Below are 21,968 nucleotides of genomic sequence, written 5' to 3'. Positions count from 1 at the left end.
CATCAGGTATAGATAGAATGTTTGCACAGACCTTGTCCAGTTTAGCTGAAAAGTTAATTCTTACACTATTAACCCATGCAGCTCACTACTTACGGTATGTCCCCAACAGCTTCTCCAATAAGACAAGCTGATGAACCAAAGGTAAATAAATCATCAACTTCACAGACTACACATGATAATCATCAGACGATGAAAGCTCTCTATACTCTACTTCAGCATACGAAGAACAGGTAAAGGGTATCGGCTAAAGGAATAAGCTGAATAAATGAGAGCAAAAAGGCTAGTCTGTCAATAAAGGCAGCAGAGCCTGGGGTAAAAATAAGGTACCTGTGTTTAAACGTCCCAAAGGGCCACTTCACGAGGGCAGAATTGAGGAAAAGGGTTTGGGTTACACCCAATAAAATAGAATACCCGGTAAATGGGATTCCAATATCTTTTTCCAGCCGGGGACTGTTTCAAATAGAAAGTGCCTCCCTAAATAGATATGCATGTCATCGATAGTGCAAAAATCTATATGGCCTCTGCCATCAAAAGAGGAATGATTTTCAAAAAAGACCATATTCCCTTTGTCTGGGGCAGTCATAAGGCCAGCCATGACTTCACCTTGCAATCTACGGCTAAACCACATTGGATAGGCCCAATCTCACTAGATCTTGGAAGCTAAGCAGTGTTGGGCCTGGTTAGTTCTTGGAAGGGAAACCACCTTGAAATACCAGGTGCTGTAGGTACATTGGGCTGAGGTACTGGAAGACAGGTTTTCAGTGCCTGCAAGTGAGCAAGAATCCCATATAGCTCATATGGACACCAATGTTCTAGGGCATCAGCAATAACAGTAGCTGTTCGCAGAGTTTGGCTCACATACATGGAAAGCTGATTCAGAATCTAAGAAGGTTCTGGAAACATAAAACATTGCCTTGGCTGGAAGTTTCTGTTTGGGAAGGAGTTATCAGTCATTCTGGAGTCCGAAACAGACTCTAAGAAGGTCACGTTTCCTTCCACATATAATCCCAAACCTATGAGTCCGGTTTTGGCCTTGTCGGTCATAAAGGAACGTAACAGCCTCAATACAATAAGTTTGGTAAGGCAAAAAAGCAAAGGCAACCAGAGGGCCAGCTTCCAAACCAGGGGATAAGCCATCAGCATGATGGTGCGGACCTCCGTCTGGAGGACTCCAAAATAATGGGCCGACTTCTTCAATTTGCACAGATCTGATAGCAGTCTTCAAACAGGTGCCTGGGTGCAAGAAGCAGTATCTCTAGGTTATACTTTCCTTTCAAGAAGCATCCTCCTCAAAGGTTCTTCTGTTTCATCCCGTCTCTGGTAGAGGTGTAGGCGAGGGATTTGCATGAAGCAATTCAGAAAATGTTTTTGTCAGGAATAGTCATTCCAGTAACCCATGCACAATGGGGGGGGGGGGGGGGGGGGTTTATTCCCACCTGGGTCAAAAATGATCCCTCGCCCCATTCTCAATTTCAAAAAGTCAAAACAGATAAATTTGGGAACCACGGTTCACATGGAGACATGGCACGCCATAGTTTGGGGGGGAGCCAGTACATTACATTGTATTCCTGGATAAGTCAGGAATCTTACCTTCAGGCTCCTATAGCACTGTCCATCAGTGTTATCTCAAGGTTAGTATCCTTCAGCAACATTCAGTTTTAGGCCTTACCCTTTGGGTTAGCCACAGCCCCAGAGTATTTACCAAAATGATTATGGCAGTTTATCTCCGCTGGCAGGGGATAAGAAAATTGCCATACCTTGACCACCTTTTTATCCTGGCACAAATACAGGAAAGGTTTCTGTGCCATCTACAACACACAATAACTTGTCTGCAGAGGCACGGGTGGTTCATAAATTGGCAAAATCATCTCTGGTTCCGTAACATCGGATGACTCACGGTGGGCCTGTACTGAATTCAAGTCTGCAGAAAATAGTTACCTCGGAGCAAGATATCCAAGGTGCAGTTAAGGACTCAGAAGTTGTTACACAGTCAAACAATATCAATTCACGCAGCAATGCGAATGATGGGTTTGATGGTGAATAGACATGGTGGAGTGGCACAATTCCACTGAAGACCTCTCCAGCATCTGTTTCCATCTACAGCCGCATCACACTGCATATGCCCAGTCGCATTGATATTGGAAGTTAAGCAGTGTTGTGCCTGGTTAAATTCTCTGATAAGAGACCACCTGTGAATACCAGGGGGTGTAGGTGGGCCAGATGGACAATAACCATCTACAGCCATACCACACTGGATATGCCCAATCTCTCCTGATCTTGCAAGCTAACAGTGTGGGGCCTGGTAGGTACTTGGATGGGAGAGCTCCTGGGAACACCAGGTGCTGTCCGTATAACACAAACAAGTGGTACTGGCAGAAAAGGAAAGAAAGTCAGTAGCCTGGGGGCTACAGACATTCCATCTAGACCAGAGGACACCCTTTTGGATATCAGGTTGGGAGATCCTGACAACAAATGCCAGTCTTCAGGGCTGTGGGGGCCATTGTCTGGAAGATTATGATTCCGGGGACTATGGGCCACAGAAAAAAGTTGCCTGCTAATAAGCCTGTTAGCACTTCGGGCCATATACTGGGTCCTGCTTCAGGCACGGGACATTCCTAAAGGAAAACCGGTCCAGATCCGCAAGGACAAGGAAATGGCAGTAGTGTACCTCAACCAGAGGAACACACAGCTAAACAGCAAGGAAAGGAATAGCAAAAAACCAGAGATAAACAAATTTAACTGTGATTTAAAAGCGCCTCAATATGATAAATGTATGTATATCAGAAGCCCTCTGAATTACTGCGCAGCCTGCAACTATATGTGTAATAGTAGGGAGAAGTAAACTGAAAAAGGGGAACTGGCTGCGCTGAATTTCAGAAGGATTCAAATAACGAAGGAGAGAGCCAATGTATCAGTATAAAAAGACAGCAAGATTTATTTAAAACATAATAACGTGTTAAAAAATAAATAAATAAACATATTGCATGAATAATAACACAGTCCGGTGTCTCACAGTGTCAGCAGTGTGTTGGACTTATACAGAATTGCCTCTGTAAATGTGGTGTGTTAAAGTCCAAATTCCATACCAGGTATTATGTGCCGTTCGTGATGCTCAGTAATGATGCATGAAAAAATGCAATGTATGAGATTCCAATATTGGATCACGTAGGGGGGCCAGTGAGTCCGTGAGTAATAGACGGATCAACCCACTGGAGAGGTAATCGTCCATTACTCACGGACTCACTGGCCCCCCTACGTGATCCAATATTGGAATCTCATACATTGCATTTTTTCATGCATCATTACTGAGCATCACGAACGGCACATAATACCTGGTATGGAATTTGGACTTTAACACACCACATTTACAGAGGCAATTCTGTATAAGTCCAACACACTGCTGACACTGTGAGACACCGGACTGTGTTATTATTCATGCAATATGTTTATTTATTTATTTTTTAACACGTTATTATGTTTTAAATAAATCTTGCTGTCTTTTTATACTGATACATTGGCTCTCTCCTTCGTTATTTGAATCCTTCTGAAATTCAGCGCAGCCAGTTCCCCTTTTTCAGCAAGGAAAGGAGGTAAGTCACATACTAAAGTGTGCAGAACTCCATCTTCCAACCTTGTCCACAGTGTTTGTTCCGGGAGTCCTAAACTGAAGCCCAGTTTCTCTAACGTCCTAAGTGGATGCTGGGGACTCCGTAAGGACCATGGGGAATAGCGGCTCCGCAGGAGACTGGGCACAAAGTAAAAAGCTTTAGGACTACCTGGTGTGCACTGGCTCCTCCCCCTATGACCCTCCTCCAAGCCTCAGTTAAGATTTTGTGCCCGAACGAGAAGGGTGCAATCTAGGTGGCTCTCCTGAGCTGCTTAGAGAAAAAGTTTAAAGTAGGTTTTTTACTTTCAGTGAGACCTGCTGGCAACAGGCTCACTGCATCGAGGGACTAAGGGGAGAAGAAGCGAACTCACCTGCGTGCAGAGTGGATTGGGCTTCTTAGGCTACTGGACATTAGCTCCAGAGGGACGATCACAGGCCCAGCCATGGATGGGTCCCGGAGCCGCGCCGCCGTCCCCCTTACAGAGCCAGAAGACTGAAGAGTCCGGAAAATCGGCGGCAGAAGACGTCCTGTCTTCATTAAGGTAGCGCACAGCACCACAGCTGTGCGCCATTGCTCTCAGCACACTTCACACTCCGGTCACAGAGGGTGCAGGGCGCTGGGGGGGGGCGCCCTGAGACGCAATAGAAATACCTTTTTTTTGGCTAAAAATACATCACATATAGCTCCTGGGCTATATGGATGTATTTAACCCCTGCCTAAATTACAATAAAAAAGCGGGAGAAAGGCCGCCGAAAAGGGGACGGAGCCTATCTCCTCAGCACACTGGCGCCATTTTTTCCTCACAGCTCCGTTGGAGGAAGGCTCCCTGACTCTCCCCTGCAGTCCTGCACTACAGAAACAGGGTAAAACAAGAGAGGGGGGGCATAAAATTGGCATATAAAGATATACAGCAGCTATATTAGGGAAAAACACTTGTATAAGGTTATCCCTGTATATATATAGCGCTCTGGTGTGTGCTGGCAAACTCTCCCTCTGTCTCCCCAAAGGGCTAGTGGGGTCCTGTCCTCTATCAGAGCATTCCCTGTGTGTGTGCGGTGTGTCGGTACGTTGTGTCGACATGTATGAGGAGGAAAATGGTGTGGAGGCGGAGCAATTGCCTGTGTTAGTGATGTCACCCTCTAGGGAGTCGACACCTGACTGGATGATCTTATGGAAAGAATTACGTGATAGTGTCAGCACTTTACAAAAGTCTGTTGACGACATGAGACAGCCGGATAATCAGTTAATACAGGCGTCTCAAACACCGTCAGGGGCTCAAAAGCGCCCGTTACATCAGGTCGATACAGACACGGACACTGACTCCAGTGTCGACGGTGAAGAAACAAACGTATTTTCCAGTAGGGCTACACGTTACATGATCACGGCAATGAAGGAGGTTTTGAACATTTCTGATACTACAAGTACCACAAAAAAGGGTATTATGTGCGGTGTGAAAAAACTACCCGTAGTTTTTCCTGAATCAGATGAATTAAATGAGGTGTGTAATGAAGCGTGGGTTTCCCCCGATAAAAAACTGCTAATTTCTAAAAAAAAAATTATTTGCATTATACCCTTTCCCGCCAGAGGTTAGGGCGCGCTGGGAAACACCCCCTAGGGTGGATAAGGCGCTCACACGCTTATCAAAACAAGTGGCGTTACCGTCTCCTGATACGGCCGCCCTCAAGGAACCAGCTGATAGGAAGCTGGAAAATGTCCTAAAAAGTATATACACACATACTGGTATTATACTGCGACCAGCAATCGCCTCAGCCTGGATGTGCAGTGCTGGGGTGGCTTGGTCGGATTCCCTGACTGAAAATATTGATACCCTGGACAGGGACAATATATTATTGACTATAGAGCGTTTAAAAGATGCGTTTCTATATATGCGAGATGCACAGAGGGATATTTGCACTCTGGCATCAAGAGTAAGTGCGATGTCCATTTCTGCCAGAAGAGGATTATGGACGCGACAGTGGTCAGGGGATGCGGATTCCAAACGGCATATGGAAGTATTGCCGTATAAAGGGGAGGAGTTATTTGGGGTCGGTCTATCGGACTTGGTGACCACGGCAACGGCTGGGAAATCCACCTTTCTACCCCAAGTCACCTCGCAGCAGAAAAAGATACCGTCTTTTCAGGCTCAGTCCTTTCGTCCCCATAAGGGCAAGCGGGCAAAAGGCCACTCATATCTGCCCCGGGGCAGAGGAAGGGGAAAAAGACTGCAGCAGACAGCCTCTTCCCACGAACAGAAGCCCTCCCCCGCTTCTGCCAAGTCCTCAGCATGACGCTGGGGCCTTACAAGCGGACTCGGGCACGGTGGGGGCCCGTCTCAAGATTTTCAGCGCGCAGTGGGCTCACTCGCAAGTGGACCCCTGGATCCTGCAGGTAGTATCTCAGGGGTACAAATTGGAATTCGAGACGTCTCCCCCTCGCCGGTTCCTGAAGTCTGCTTTACCAACGTCTCCCCCCGACAGGGAGGCGATATTGGAAGCCATTCACAAGCTGTATTCCCAGCAGGTGATAATCAAGGTACCCCTCCTACAACAGGGAAAGGGGTATTATTCCACGCTGTTTGTGGTACCGAAGCCGGACGGCTCGGTGAGACCCATTTTAAATCTGAAATCCTTGAACACTTACATAAGAAGGTTCAAGTTCAAGATGGAGTCACTCAGAGCAGTGATAGCGAACCTGGAAGAAGGGGACTATATGGTGTCTCTGGACATCAAGGATGCTTACCTCCATGTCCCAATTTGCCCTTCTCACCAAGGGTACCTCAGGTTTGTGGTACAGAACTGTCATTATCAGTTTCAGACGCTGCCGTTTGGATTGTCCACGGCACCCCGGGTCTTTACCAAGGTAATGGCCGAAATGATGATTCTTCTTCGAAGAAAAGGCGTCTTAATTATCCCTTACTTGGACGATCTCCTGATAAGGGCAAGGTCCAGAGAACAGTTAGAGGTCGGAGTAGCACTATCTCAAATAGTACTACGACAGCACGGTTGGATTCTAAATATTCCAAAATCGCAGCTGATTCCGACGACACGTCTGCTGTTCCTAGGGATGATTCTGGACACAGTACAGAAAAAGGTGTTTCTCCCGGAGGAGAAAGCCAGGGAGTTATCCGACCTAGTCAGGAACCTCCTAAGACCAGGCCTGGTGTCAGTGCATCAATGCACAAAGGTCCTGGGAAAGATGGTGGCTTCTTAAGAAGCGGTTCCATTCGGCAGATTCCACGCAAGAACTTTTCAGTGGGATCTGCTGGACAAATGGTCCGGATCGCATCTTCAAATGCATCAGCGGATAACCCTGTCTCCAAGGACAAGGGTGTCTCTCCTGTGGTGGTTACAGAGTGCTCATCTCCTAGAGGGCCGCAGATTCGGCATTCAGGATTGGGTCCTGGTGACCACGGATGCCAGCCTGAGAGGCTGGGGAGCAGTCACACAGGGAAGAAATTTCCAGGGCTTGTGGTCAAGCATGGAAACGTCACTTCACATAAATATCCTGGAACTAAGGGCCATTTACAATGCCCTAAGTCAGGCATGGCCTCTGCTTCAGGGTCAGTCGGTGTTGATCCAGTCGGACAACATCACGGCAGTCGCCCACGTAAACAGACAGGGCGGCACAAGAAGCAGGAGGGCAATGACGGAAGTTGCAAGGATTCTTCGCTGGGCGGAAAATCATGTGATAGCACTGTCAGCAGTGTTCATTCCAGGAGTGGACAACTGGGAAGCAGACTTCCTCAGCAGACGCGATCTCCACCCGGGGGAGTGGGGACTTCACCCAGAAGTCTTCCACATGATTGTGAACCATTGGGAAAAACCAAAGGTGGACATGATGGCGTCCCGCCTCAACAAAAAACTGGACAGATATTGCGCCAGGTCAAGGGACCCTCAGGCAATAGCTGTGGACGCTCTGGTAACACCGTGGGTGTACCAGTCAGTGTATGTGTTCCCTCCTCTTCCTCTCATACCAAAAGTACTGAGAATCATAAGAAGGAGAGGAGTAAAGACTATACTCGTGGCTCCGGATTGGCCAAGAAGGACTTGGTACCCGGAAATTCAAGAGATGCTCACGGAAGACCCGTGGCCTCTACCTCTAAGAAAGGACCTGCTCCGTGGGCGTGGCCACGGCAGCAAGGTACTAGGCAGCAGGATCGAGGAGCTCCCTGGAAAAAGATCCTGAAATAATCCTGGGGCTCTATACTGCGGTCTTCCCTGGTCCCCTCTCCTGCCTATCAGTACTGGGGAGGCAGCGGGCACTGTTACTGTCCGAAACGAGCACTCCCGGCTCGCGCCAGCGGCCGCCCGGACCTCGGGCCTAGGCCGCAATTCAATCCCCGGCCTCAGTTTTGGAGCTCTGCCGGGCGCGTGTGCGCGCGCGCGATCCCGCGCCGGAGGCGGACACAGCGGCTGGCGGCTCCTGGGGACAGCGACACCTCACTCCTGCACCCCCAGGGCTTCACACAGGCATAAATCAGCTCCCCTGAAGGCTGGTGCAGGGTGAGAGGAGGGAATGATCAATGTGCTGGGCGGCCATCTTGCTTGCAGCTTCCTCCCTTCCTCCTTACAGCAGGGTGCAGTGAGTGTGTGATTGTGCTGGGCTGGAGGAGCTTGGACTGGCCCCAGCTGCCTTCCCCTGCCTTTATCCTTGGAACATCACATATTGGATTTACATTTATATACCACTGAATTCACCTGGTTCCCCCCTTCTCCCACTGGCCTGGCAGCTGGCTTTCCCAGTGCCTGGCAGCTGCTGATACTGCATTTACCACCCTTCTGCTATACCTCTTGACACTGAATATCGAGACTCTGAGCTGTGCTGGGCATTGATACGATGGTGAGGGGTGGCCAGAGCGCTGCCGCTGCTAAATTGGAGAAGTTTGCACGACAGCCTGCAACCCAGTCGACGCAGCCATCACCTAAGGCCTCCCCCCCTGCCAGAATGGATCCCTCGGCCGGGGCCGACTCGGGGGCGAATACACAGCCACCCGCTCCCTCCATCCAGCAGGTCCTGGAGGCTATAGCGGCCAGCGAACAACGTCTGCCGGACAAAATGGAGAAGGTACAGTGTGATCTATCATTGATGCGGCAGGACGTCCAGCGAATACGGGAGAGAGTGGGCGAAACCGAAACAAGGGTCTCCAACTTGGAGGACCTCAGTGGGCCTCTTCAGAGATCGGTGTCTGCAGTCACACAGCAAGTCGCGACAATGCAAACTAAACTCCTGGACATGGAGGGCAGACTCCGCAGAAACAATGTGAGATTCGTGGGCCTCCCCGAAAAGGAGGAGGGGGCAAACCCTGAAGATTTCCTGGAGTCCTGGCTAAAAGAGGCATATGGCGCGGAATCCTTCACCTCCCAGTTTGCAGTGGAGCGGGCTCACCGTGTGCCCTTCCGGCCTCTGCCCCCAGGCGCCCCGCCACGAACTTTTATTGCAAAGTTCCTGCACTACAAGGATCGGGACTCTGTCCTGCGCCTGGGCCGTGTGAAGGGCCCCCTACTCCGGAATGGAATCAGGGTGTCGGCATTTCCGGACTTTGCAGCGGACGTTCAAAAAGACCGGGCCCAGTTTCTTCCCATCAAAAGACGTCTTCGTGACTTGAATCTGCCCTACTCGATGCTGTTCCCCTCCAGGCTCCGCGTGGTGGCGGACGGGGAGACAAAGTTCTTCGGCTCGCCGAGGGAGGCGGCGTCCTGGCTGGACAGGTATGCTCCGGGGGACCGCCAGCTGGCTCCAGGCTGACACCGGGTCGCCCTCCTATATGGGCCAACACTCCGCAAGTATAAGTCCAGGGAGCTTCCTCTAGCTTAATGGTTCTGGACTTTGCTGAGAAGTGACATTAACGTACAAAAGGGTTTTTGTATTGGGGTTGATTGATCTGTACACCTGGTACAGTGTTGCCGTAGGCTTTGGGATCTCCAAGGTTAGAGTTTAGTTAGGGATATGGGTATACCACAGTTCGGGGAGGTATACGGGGTGGGGGGAAGTTTGGGGGCCGCCGTTGGCCTCTCAGCAGTTATTATGTTGCTCGTTTTGAATTTAAGAAGCCTATATGCTTGTCAATTGGAGGGTGTGGTGGGCTTGCACTGTTTTATGGGGTCCGGCTCGGGGCCTGCGGGCGACATGATTATAGGTGCGAAACACCGGTTGGACTGGTGGTTGCTAATAGAGCTGCGCCCCTGCTGATACTTAGACTGACATGCCTCCCTTGAAATTTCTGGCGTGGAATGTCCGGGGCATCAACAACAAAGTTAAACGTTCCCTAGTATTTAAAATGATCAAGAAATATGGCCCGGATATCATTTGCTTGAGTGAAACTCACTTGGAGGGGAATAGGCTGTTATCGCTCCGCAGGCCTTGGGTGGGGTGGGCGTATCATTCCTCACACTCCTCTTATTCCCGAGGGGTGTCGGTGATGATAAGGAGGACTGTACAGTTCGAGATGATCAGGGTAAACACAGATCCTTATGGTAGATACGTATTTCTAGAGTGCAAACTGTTTTCACGAAATTTTTTCCTATTGTCTGTGTATGTTCCCCCCCCCATTCTCCTACGATGTCCTGCAAAAGGCTGCCTCATTCGTTGCCTCCTCCCCCCATACTCCTGTCATCTGCCTGGGAGACTTCAACGCTGTGTTGGATGCCTCTTTGGACAGATGGAGGACTCCTTCGAGACAGGGAGCGGGGGGCGACTTGATTCCTCCCAAATCTAAATTTGCAGAGTTCCTAGACAGTATGCAGTGGGTAGATGTCTGGAGGGTTCGAAATCCTACCCTTCGGCAATACTCCTGTTACTCGAGTACACATGGCTCCTTTTCCAGAATCGACCTGGCCCTGGTCTCACCTGAGCTTGTGCCTGGCGTGATGGACGCTCATTACGAGGCACGGGGGGTATCCGATCATTCACCCCTGGTGCTGTCACTGGTAGGGGACTGTCAGAGGGGACAATCATATTGGAGGTTGCATCCATCCTGGCTTGCCCAGCTGGGCGAATGCCCAGAATTAGCGCCCACATGGGAGGGATTTTTCGCGGATAACGCAGACACGGCCCCGGCTCCGGTAGTTTGGGATGCATTCAAGGCGTATATGCGAGGTACCTTAATTGGCAAAATTGCTGCCTGCAAGGTGGCTCGCAGGGCGACAGAAAGACAGCTTGAGACCGAGTGCAGGGACCTGGAGACACGCTACCTGACTGAGGGCACCCCTGCGCTGAAGGCCCGATGGCAGACGGCTCAGGGGGCCTGGCTGGCTCACCTCTCAGACAAAAATGCACGCTCCCTCTTGTTTAGGGCCAATAATATATACATGCAAGCGGACAGACCAGGTAGCTTGTTGGCCCACCTGGTGCACTACGACAGGCCTGGGACCACGATAGTGCAGCTGCTCGGCGCCGACGGCTCCATTACAGATAACACCCCCGACATTGCACAGCTACTCCTTTGTTATTTTAGGGAGGTATACAACAGTCGACTGACATGCTCCGGGGAGGAGCTAGACCTCTACCTGACAAATATCCCCCTTTCTAAACTTTCCCCTGAGGATAGGGACGCCCTGGATGCGCCTCTGACCTTGGAGGAGGTGATGTCGGCGGTTGAGGCGGCTCCCAGTGGTAAATCCCCGGGTAGTGACGGTATTCCCACGGAACTATATAAACAGTACATTAAGTTCTTTGGACCTCAACTACTAGACATGTTTGTTAACATATATGCCGCTGACTGCCTTCCTCCCTCAATGTCCGAGGCTATTCTAATAATGCTTCCAAAACCTGGTAAGGACCCTAAACTCTTGGAGTCATACAGGCCGATCTCCCTTATTCCCACAGACGCTAAGATCTTAGCGAAAATTCTTGCGGTCCGTGTAAACACGGTGATTGAATCCATAATCCATCCCGATCAAACCGGCTTCATGCCTGGGAAATCCACGTCCATTAATTTGCGCAGGCTGTACACTATTTTGCAGGCTCCTCATGATTTCCCTTCTGACGAGGTCGTGGTCTCATTGGACGCGGCCAAGGCTTTTGATAGTGTTGAGTGGCCATACCTGTGGGGAGTTATGAGGAGCATGGGCTTTGGCCCTAACTTTATACAATGGGTCAAACTGTTATACCAGAATCCACGCGCCAGGGTCCTGGTGAATGGATACATTTCCTCCTCATTCCCTTTGACACGGGGCACCAGACAGGGATGTCCCCTCTCTCCCGCCCTGTTTGCCATAGCCATGGAGCCCCTGGCCTGTTTGATTAGGTCACACCCGGACATTAAGGGAATCAGTACGGGTCCCTGCACTGACAAATTGGCCCTTTATGCGGATGACCTGTTGCTATTCCTTCGAGACTACGCGGTGGATATGCCCATTGTGTTGCGGGTCATAGAGACCTTCGGTAGGTACTCGGGTCTCCGCATAAACTGGACCAAATCGTTTATCATGCCCGTTATGGGCTCCCCCCCCCCCCCCAGACCCCGAAAATATCCTTACCGCTGTGTTGGACAGCCCAGTTTAAGTACCTTGGGATCCTGGTCACCAATGACCCATCGGACTTTGTGCCCTTAAACCTTGACCCTGTGGTACAGATGGTTGTGCGCAAATCGAGAGCTTGGTGCAAGCTGCCACTGACAATGACGGGTAGAGTCGGCCTCATTAAAATGGTAGTGTTGCCTAAACTTTTGTATGTTCTATTGCAGTCCCCTGTTTACATATTTCCAGCGTTCTTCAGAAAATTAAATAGTGTCCTGACGTCCTTGATATGGGCCAATAGAAGATCCAGAATAAAATTATCCACTCTTACCAGACAAAAAAGGGACGGCGGCTTGGCATTACCCCACTTCCAACTGTATTATTATGCTGCTCAGTTATCACACATTGGCATGTGGCTCCGAGGAGGGGAGGAAGATGGACTAGGCCGGGCGTTCCTTAGATGCTGTTACCCAAGTCTTTCCCCGGCACAGGTTTTGGCGGGGGGTAACCCTTCCAGACTATCACCTCCTATTGTCTTCCAGGCTATGAAGATATGGTTGGCATTGAAGGCCCTACTTGGGTATGAGGGAATGGACCCAGACACTTCTCTGTGGCACTCCAGATTGCTCAGTGAACTGGGGTCCCTGGGGGGTGAGGAGGTATGGGCTCCGTACTTGATAGTTTCGGTGTCCCAGCTATATAGCAATGGCACGTTAAAATCATTTCAGCAATTGAAAGAGGAGTTTGGACTCCCGAACTCTCACTTCTATAGATTCTTACAACTGAGACATGCCCTGCAGGCGCAATTCGCAGATTCTGCCCCAACGCTTTTCCCCTTCCCCATGAAAGCATTTCTACATTCACTGGGCCGAGTTAAGGTGATCTCCTTCACCTACTCGTATCTCCTTCAAACGACACATGCAGACCCGCTCTCAAGTCTTAGGGAGAGATGGGAGAGTGACGTAGGTCCCATGGACGGGGAAGACTGGGAGGGCGCTCTGGGTAACCCGAGCCAGGTCACCAAATCGCTGCGGTTTCAACAGATACAGTTTTTTATTCTACATAGATCATACATGACACCGAGCAGGCTGGCCAGATTTAGGACAGATAGCGCTGGTGCTTGCCCCAAGTGCGGGGTTGCCGGAGGCACATTCTGGCACCTCACATGGGAATGCCCGCTGCTGCAGGTGTTCTGGGCCGGGGTCGGGTCGATTCTGGAACATACGGGGATACAGAGAAGCTCGCTGACTCCGAAATTCTGCATTCTGGGGGTGGGAGACCCCGATTCTGGGTCCCGCTGGGAAGACTTGTACGCCCGCAACATGTGCGCCCTTGCAAAGGTGTGCATCGCGCGGACGTGGATGGCCCCGCGACCTCCCACGATACATGCTTTTAAAGGTTTGGTAAATGATACTCTAACAAAAGAACGATCTGTATACATGAAATATAATGCCCTTACCAAATACGAGAAGATATGGTCTCCTTGGATCAATTCCACATACTCATCCCTTGCCCTTCGGACTTAGAGGCACCGACCTTCGCCGCGGTGTGATATTTGGGCCTTGGAGCGCTGAGCCGGACCTTCATCTCTCCTCTATTATAGCTGTTTACATATCTGGTCGCCACACCACACCACACCACGCATATGTTAGATAACTAGGCTTAAGTTAGTTAAAGGGTTTGTTTGGGGCTAGAGGGGTTGGGGGCTATTTAGGGCCTGATAGACGGGGTAATTTTTAATACAGGTCCTGGGTGGGGGGGTGGGAGGAAATACAAAATGTTAAGTATGTGAAACGCGACCTGGTTACAGACTTCAGAAAATATGTATATGGTGGGAAGAATGCACGGGAACTGTAAAATGGGAAATGTCATTTGTATCAGTATAAGTACACGTATATCCTTGGTGACAATAATGCTTTGAACAACGTGTAATCCCAATGTGCCTCCCAGTGTACACTGAAATGTCTGTATATATAAAAACGCTGTTGAATAAAAATTACTCTATTTAAAAAAAAGAAAGGACCTGCTCCAGCAGGGACCATGTCTGTTCCAAGACTTACCGCGGCTGCGTTTGACGGCATGGCGGTTGAACGCCGGATCCTGAAGGAAAAAGGCATTCCGGATGAAGTCATCCCTACCCTGATCAAAGCCAGGAAGGATGTAACCATACAACATTATCACCGTATTTGGCGTAAATATGTTGCGTGGTGCGAGGCCAGGAAGGCCCCTACAGAGGAATTTCAACTGGGTCGTTTCCTGCAAACAGGACTGTCTAAGGGCCTCAAATTAGGGTCCATTAAGGTTCAAATTTCGGCCCTGTCAATATTCTTCCAAAAAGACCTGGCTTCTGTTCCTGAAGTTCAGACGTTTGTCAAGGGAGTACTGCATATACAGCCTCCTTTTGTGCCTCCAGTGGCACCTTGGGATCTCAATGTAGTTTTGGGATTCCTAAAATCACATTGGTTTGAACCACTCACCACTGTGGACTTAAAATATCTCACATGGAAAGTGGTAATGCTGTTAGCCCTGGCTTCAGCCAGGCGTGTCTCAGAATTGGCGGCTTTATCCTATAAAAGCCCTTACCTGATTTTTCATACGGATAGGGCAGAATTGAGGACTCGTCCTCCATTTCTCCCTAAGGTGGTTTCAGCGTTTCACCTGAACCAGCCTATTGTGGTGCCTGCGGCTACTAGGGACTTGGAGGATTCCAAGTTGCTAGACGTAGTCAGGGCCCTGAAAATATATGTTTCCAGGACGGCTGGAGTCAGAAAATCTGACTCGCTGTTTATCCTGTATGCACCCAACAAGCTGGGTGCTCCTGCTTCTAAGCAGACGATTGCTCGTTGGATTTGTAGTACAATTCAGCTTGCACATTCTGTGGCAGGCCTGCCACAGCCAAAATCTGTAAAAGCCCATTCCACACGGAAAGTGGGCTCATCTTGGGCGGCTGCCCGAGGGGTCTTGGCTTTACAACTTTGCCGAGCAGCTACTTGGTCATGGGCAAACACGTTTGCTAAATTCTACAAATTTGATACCCTGGCTGAGGAGGACCTGGAGTTCTCTCATTCGGTGCTGCAGAGTCATCCGCACTCTCCCGCCCGTTTGGGAGCTTTGGTATAATCCCCATGGTCCTTACGGAGTCCCCAGCATCCACTTAGGACGTTAGAGAAAATAAGAATTTACTTACCGATAATTCTATTTCTCATAGTCCGTAGTGGATGCTGGGCGCCCATCCCAAGTGCGGATTGTCTGCAATACTTGTACATAGTTATTGTTACAAAAATCGGGTTATTATTGTTGTGAGCCATCTTTTCAGAGGCTCCTTTGTTATCATGCTGTTAACTGGGTTCAGATCACAAGTTGTACGGTGTGATTGGTGTGGCTGGTTTGAGTCTTACCCGGGATTCAAAATCCTTCCTTATTGTGTACGCTCGTCCGGGCACAGTATCCTAACTGAGGCTTGGAGGAGGGTCATAGGGGGAGGAGCCAGTGCACACCAGGTAGTCCTAAAGCTTTTTACTTTGTGCCCAGTCTCCTGCGGAGCTGCTATTCCCCATGGTCCTTACGGAGTCCCCAGCATCCACTACGGAGTATGAGAAATAGAATTATCGGTAAGTAAATTCTTATTTTTCTCAGTCGACACGCCACTCAGGTAAGCGACTGGGCGTTGCACCCTAAAGTCGTTTCAGACTCGGGTAGACAAGTGGGGTTGGCCAGAGATAGATCTCCCGGAGTCCCATCTGAACAACAAAGAGCCATAATCAGGTCATGAACAAAGGATCAAGGAGTGATCTTTGTGGACGTCTTTTTAATGAGAATTTAATTTCACTTACGTGTTTTCTCAAATCATCCTGCTACCCAGGATAGTGAGGAAAATACAACAAAGATGCCGGGATACTAATAACCCCCGGCTTGGCCCAGAAGGCGTTGGTACACGGATCCACAGAAGATGTCGAATACATTTTCTGTTTCCTCTACGCCCAGATCTACTAAGGCAGGGTCCTTGGTATCACAGATATCTGGATCGACTGTCTTGATGGCGTGGCTCTTGAAATCTATATCCTAAGAGGATTCTCACAGATGCTCAGAGCAAGGAAAGCTTCCTTGGCTCGTATTTATCACCAAATATAGCAAGCCTATATTCATTGATGCAATGGAAAAAGTATGGACCCGAAATCTTTCAGAGTTTCCAGGGTTTTAGCATTCCTTCAGGCAGGAATGGATAAAGGTTTAGGGGTGGCTTCCTTGAGAATACAAGTGTCAGCATTGACTGTATGGTTCCGAAAGAAAATTGCCAAATTGCAGGATGTGCGCACTTTTCCCAGGGAATGCTGCGCATTCAACCTCCTTTTGTTCCTACTACAGTGCCTGGGGACTTAAATCTAGTCATCAAAGCCCTTCAAGTTGCTCTGTTTAAACCACTAAATAAAGTGGATTTTAAAATCCAGATAAAGTAGTTCTCAGAACTACATCTGGGTATCTTCCTAAGGTGTGGTCTATATTCCACCTTAATGAAGACATTGTGGTCCCGGTTTTTCAGGAATCGTAATTTTATGTGGGAGATGCGTCGCTGGACGTAGTCCGGACATTAAGGATCTACATGGATCGTACCAGTGCCATCAGAAAGACAGACAGATTCTCTCTTCATCCTCTACGGATTTCACAAGTGGGGAGGCCTGCCACTAAACAGATGCTAGCACGATGGCTTCGAATTACTATTTCAGAAGCATATTCTCAAACTGATCTCCCTGTTCCGGCTAATGGCCCTCATTCCGAGTCGTTCGCTCGGTATTTTTCATCGCATCGCAGTGAAATTCCGCTTAGTGCGCATGCGCAATATTCGCACTGCGACTGCGCCAAGTATCTTTGCTATGAAGATAGTATTTTTACTCACGGCTTTTTCATCGCTCCGGCGATCGTAATGTGATTGACAGGAAATGGGTGTTACTGGGCGGAAACAGGCCGTTTTATGGGAGTGTGGCTGAAAACGCCACCGTTTCCGGAAAAAACGCAGGAGTGGCCGGAGAAACGGGGGAGTGGTTGGGCGAACGCTGGGTGTGTTTGTGACGTCAAACCAGGAACGACAAGCACTGAACTGATCGCACAGGCAGAGTAAGTCTGGAGCTACTCTAAAACTGCTAAGTAGTTTGTGAGCGCAATATTGCGAATACATCGGTCGCAATTTTAAGATGCTAAGATACACTCCCAGTAGGCGGCGGCTTAGCGTGTGTAACTCTGCTAAATTCGCCTTGCGACCGATCAACTCGGAATGAGGGCCAATGTCTCTGCTCACTCTACACGTAAGGTAGGTCCTTCATGGGCAGCACAACATGGTGCTTCAGCAGAACAGATATGTAAGACAGCCACATGGTCTTCCAATAACACATTCATTAGACATTATGCCTTGAATACTTTTGCCTCTCATGATGCTGAATTCGGGCGCAAGGTTTTCTTATCTAATCAGGAGTGTCCCCACCACTAAAAATTGCTTTGGGAAGTCCCATTGTTATCCTGTGGATAACCTGTGGAACCTGCCGGAGAAATATACGTTATGGTAAGAACTTACCGTTGATAACAGTATTTCTCCTATGTCCAGATGTTTCCACAGGGATCCCACCCTGACGCACCTGATTTGAGGATCTTTATACTCCCTAAACTCTTCCCTCTTGCATGGAAGGGTGTGCATGTGTGTTCTTCTTGCCTGAATAGGGTTCTACATAATGCTCCTGCCTAAATGCTTTGGTATACAACTAATTTGCCTGAGCCAGTGGGCGGGGATATATGGACGAGCCCACTGAAGAGGATTGTACTGTCCTGTCAGACACTGAATCTGGTGTATCTGACGAGGACTCTGAATTACAAATCGATGTTCCTGCTCTAGTGGTTGCTATTAAGCAAATCCTACACATCACTTATGATGAAGAATCCACTAGTGTCGCAAAGAAAACTGATATGTTTAAAAGGTAGAAGGTGGTTAATAATCTATTGCACCATTCTGACCATTTGGTAGACATCAGGCAGGAACCCTGGGCTAATCCATGTAAAAAGTTCCCTCTCTCTAAACGGGCCTTGGCTCGCTATCCTCTCCCTGCAGAGTTATCTAATAAGTGGGAAAATTCACAGACGGTGGATTCTCATGTCCTCATCAGTCATCTTCAACTGATGGTAAGCTTCCTGCAAGCCCACGGGTGGCTCATCAATTGAAAGAAATCCTCGCTGGTCCCAGCTCAGAGCATGGTCACCTGGTGGCATTCCTGGACACACACAGTCAATATCTGTTCCTGTCTCCAGAGAAAGTCCTGAAATTTCAGGACAGGATAAGATACTTCCTTTCCTGCAACAGTGTGTTGATACACTCGGTGATGCAAGTACTTGGCGTAATGGTGTCGACATTCAACATGGTTGAGCACGCTCAATTTCATTCCTGCCTTCTGCAGAGGCTAATCCTTTCCAAGTGGGACAGCCTACCTCATCGGATCAGGTCTCACATGATCACTTTGACTCCGATCGTTCGGCTATCGCTGACCTGGTGGCTGCAGGAACAGCAACTGACATGAGGCTGTCCCTTCTGGATCCCAGACTGGGTCCTGTTGACAACAGATGCCAGTCTGCGGGGATGGGGTGCCGTGTTGAAACAACACTCTTTCCAGGGTCGCTGGGCCCGGGAGGACTCACTCCTCCTGATTAACATTCTTGAGTTGCAGGCGGTGTACAATGCGTTAACTCTTGCCCTGCCTCTAATACAGAACAGGCCTGTTCAAGTAAGGTCAGACAATGCCACCACGGTGGCATACATAAATCATCAAGGCGGAACTCGAAGTCACATGGCCATGAGGGAAGCGTCAAAAATTCTCCGTTTGGCGGAACGCCATCTGCCAGCAATATTGGCGGTGTTCAGCCCGGGTATCCTAAACTGGGAAGCGGAATTCCTCAGTCATCAGGACGTGCATGCCGGAGAGTGGAGTCTTCATCCAGAAGTTTTTCAACTCCTAGTGGACACATGGGGTCTACCAGATGTAGACCTGATGGTGTCTCGACACAATCACAAAGTTCCGGTCTTTGGATCAAGGACCAGGGATCCTCAAGCAGTGTTCGTGGACACACTAGCCATTTCATGGAACTTTTGGCTGCCTTACGTGTTCCCTCCAGTGTCACTACTGCCCAGAGTCCTGTGGAAGTTCAAGCAAGGAGGAGTACTACTTCTAGTCGCTCCGGCGTGGCCCAGACGGCATTGGTTCTCAGACCTGCAGATTCTATCATCAGAGTGTTCCCTTCTATTTCCTCAACAACCAGACCTCCTCGTACAGGGCCCTTGTCTCTATCCAGACCTGGCCAGACTGGCTTTGATGGCGTGGCTCTTAAAGCATCACTCCTGAGGGCCAAAGGATTCTCTGAGACGGTCATCCAAACTGCTGAAAGCCCGCAAACCAGCATCTGCCCGGATCTATTACAGGGTCTGGAATTCTTACTTCATCTGGTGTGCTGATAAGAACTATGATGCGTACAGATTCAAAACATCCAGAATCCTTGCTTTCCTGCAACATGGCCTAGACTTAGGCCTTTGTCTGGCCTCCCTCAAGGTTCACACATCTGCCTTGTTGAAGTGGTTTCAGAGAAAATTGTGTCTATACCTGACGTTCATACATTCACTCAGGGTGTGTTGCGGATTTAGCCTCCCTATGTCCCTCCTGTTGCTCCATGGGATCTGTCTGTTGTCCTGCATGCCCTGCAAGAATCTCCGTTTGAACCTCTTGAGTCAGTGGACCTTAAATGGCTCACAGCCAAGGTCCTGTTTCTGCTGGCTATTACCTCAGATAGAAGGGTGTCGGACTTAGGCGCTTTGTCCTGTCATCCACCCTTTCTGATTTTCCATCGTGACCAGGCAGTTCTGAGAACTCGCCCAGGTCACTTACCTAAAGTGGTGTCATCTTTCAACCTTAACCAAGAGATTGTGGTTCCGGCCTTTATCTCTTCTGACTTCTACCCCAAAGAGCAGTCTTTGGATGTGGTAAGGGCTCTCCGTATATATGTGGAGAGAACTGCCTCTATCAGGAGGTCAGATACCCTGTTTGTACTATTTGGTTTCCACAAACGTGGCTGGCCTGCGAATAAGCAAACCTAGGCCAGATGGATTAGAATGGTGATTGCACAAGCTTATGCACAGGCTGGACTCCCAGCTCCTGCTGCTATTAAAGCCCCTTCTACTTGGTCGGTTGGACCTTCTGCGAACACACCACGGCGTGCCGCCCAAGAACAATTGTGCAAGGCAGCTACGTGGTCCTCTGTGAACACGTTCATCAGATTCTATGCCAGGCATGTCCAAACTGCGGCCCTCCAGCTGTTGTGAAACTACATATCCCAGCATGCCCTGACACAGTTTTGCTGTCAGAGAATGCTAAAGCTGTGTCAGGGCATGCTGGGATGTGTAGTTTCTCAACAGCTGGAGGGCCGCAGTTTGGCCATGCCTGTTCTATGCCTTTTGATACTTCCGCCTCCCAGGATGCTTCCTTTGGACGCCGGGTTCTTATACCCGCTAAGGCGCATCCCCTCCCTTGAGGAACTCTTTTAGGACATCACCCAATGTTTTCCCTGTGGAACACAGTGTACCCCGCTGCAGAAAAGGAGAGTTATGGTAGACTTACCATTGTTAACTATTTCTGCGAGGTACACTGGGTTCCACAGGACACCCACCCTGACACACCTAACTTCTATGGGTTTGTATGGCATTAGCCGCTGGTCCCTTCTCCTTTCGTGAGAATGTGGTTCTATGTGATTAATATCTGCCTGTTCTCTTACCTGCTCCTGTATTGGACTGGTTAACGAAACTGAGCTCACAGTGCCCGGAAGCGGGTTTATAGAGGAGGCCATACAATGCATCCTGGGACAGCCTAAAGCTTTAGCCTGTTGGTGCCTCTCTGGATCAAGATCCACTCTACACCTGATGTTTTCCCTGTGGAATCCAGTGTACCTCACAGGAAGAGAGTTAACAATGGTAAGTCTACCATAACTCTCCTTTTTGTATTTTGTTACTTTCAAACTTGTGCTCCTCTTTTAATATTGATCTCCGCTCCTCTTTTTAGATCATGTTGAACTTAATAGACTTGATGTTGTTTCCCCTTGCCTTACTTCATTATCTTATCCAAGTTTCATTCATCTTTCAATATCTGCATTATCTCAAATCACCACTGAGTCTAAAACGGTTTCCTTGTGTATAAGCGCAACAGTCGCTGATTAAGTTGGTAAAAGTTATCAGAAGACCCAACCACCACCGAGGTTCAGATTCTGGTTATTAACAAGCTAGGTCATGATGCCGTGTGTGCTGGTAGCTGTAGATCGATATTTCTCCTGAATATAGGCTGGTGAATAAGCTGTGACCAGTCATTGCCTCATTTTTCCATCCTAAACTAGTTGGTTTCATTCTTAAAAGTCAGGTGTCAGATGGCATCCTACCTTCCCAATTACATTCTCTTCCGGTAGGATCTAATAAGATCTAATTTGCCTGGCATATGGTGAGTTGTCATCATTTTATTCCACAGCACTTTGCATATAATATTTAGTCATTCATGAGTCCCTGCCCCAGTGGAGTTTACTATCCATATTCCTTACCACATTAACTTGACAAGACTTTGGGAGGAAGCAAACTCCCTTGTGGGGAATTGAAGAAAGGATATCATTGCCGTGAGGCAGCGAGTCATTGCGCTACCCCTCTTCTTCCTCCCTCCATGTACAGATGTGTCCTCCTACGTCCTTGCTGCAGTCATGTTAAACAGGCCTTCTAGTCGCACCTTGTCGTGAGCGCGTTTACTTTATTTCCTTGAAAACACTGTAACATAGCATTTTGTATGCAGATACAGCCACAGTCACACACAGAATATAGGCATGCCGCATATTTTAATAAGCAGAG

The 21,968-nt window shown here is 49.0% G+C and overlaps 1 protein-coding gene and 1 pseudogene across 1 annotated transcript in view; both read left to right on the top strand.

The window, feature by feature from the left end:
• BRCC3 (BRCA1/BRCA2-containing complex subunit 3) overlaps positions 1-21,968 on the top strand; it is a 95,304-nt gene that overhangs the window by 54,165 nt on the left and 19,171 nt on the right. The window lies entirely within an intron of this gene.
• LOC134952728 (5S ribosomal RNA) lies at positions 610-728 on the top strand (annotated as a pseudogene).

This window comes from Pseudophryne corroboree, chromosome 8 (genome assembly GCF_028390025.1).
Source record: "Pseudophryne corroboree isolate aPseCor3 chromosome 8, aPseCor3.hap2, whole genome shotgun sequence".
Taxonomy (NCBI): Eukaryota; Metazoa; Chordata; class Amphibia; order Anura; family Myobatrachidae; genus Pseudophryne; species Pseudophryne corroboree.
Note: the sequence above shows the minus strand (reverse complement) of the source record. Positions and strands in the feature narration are given on the sequence as shown.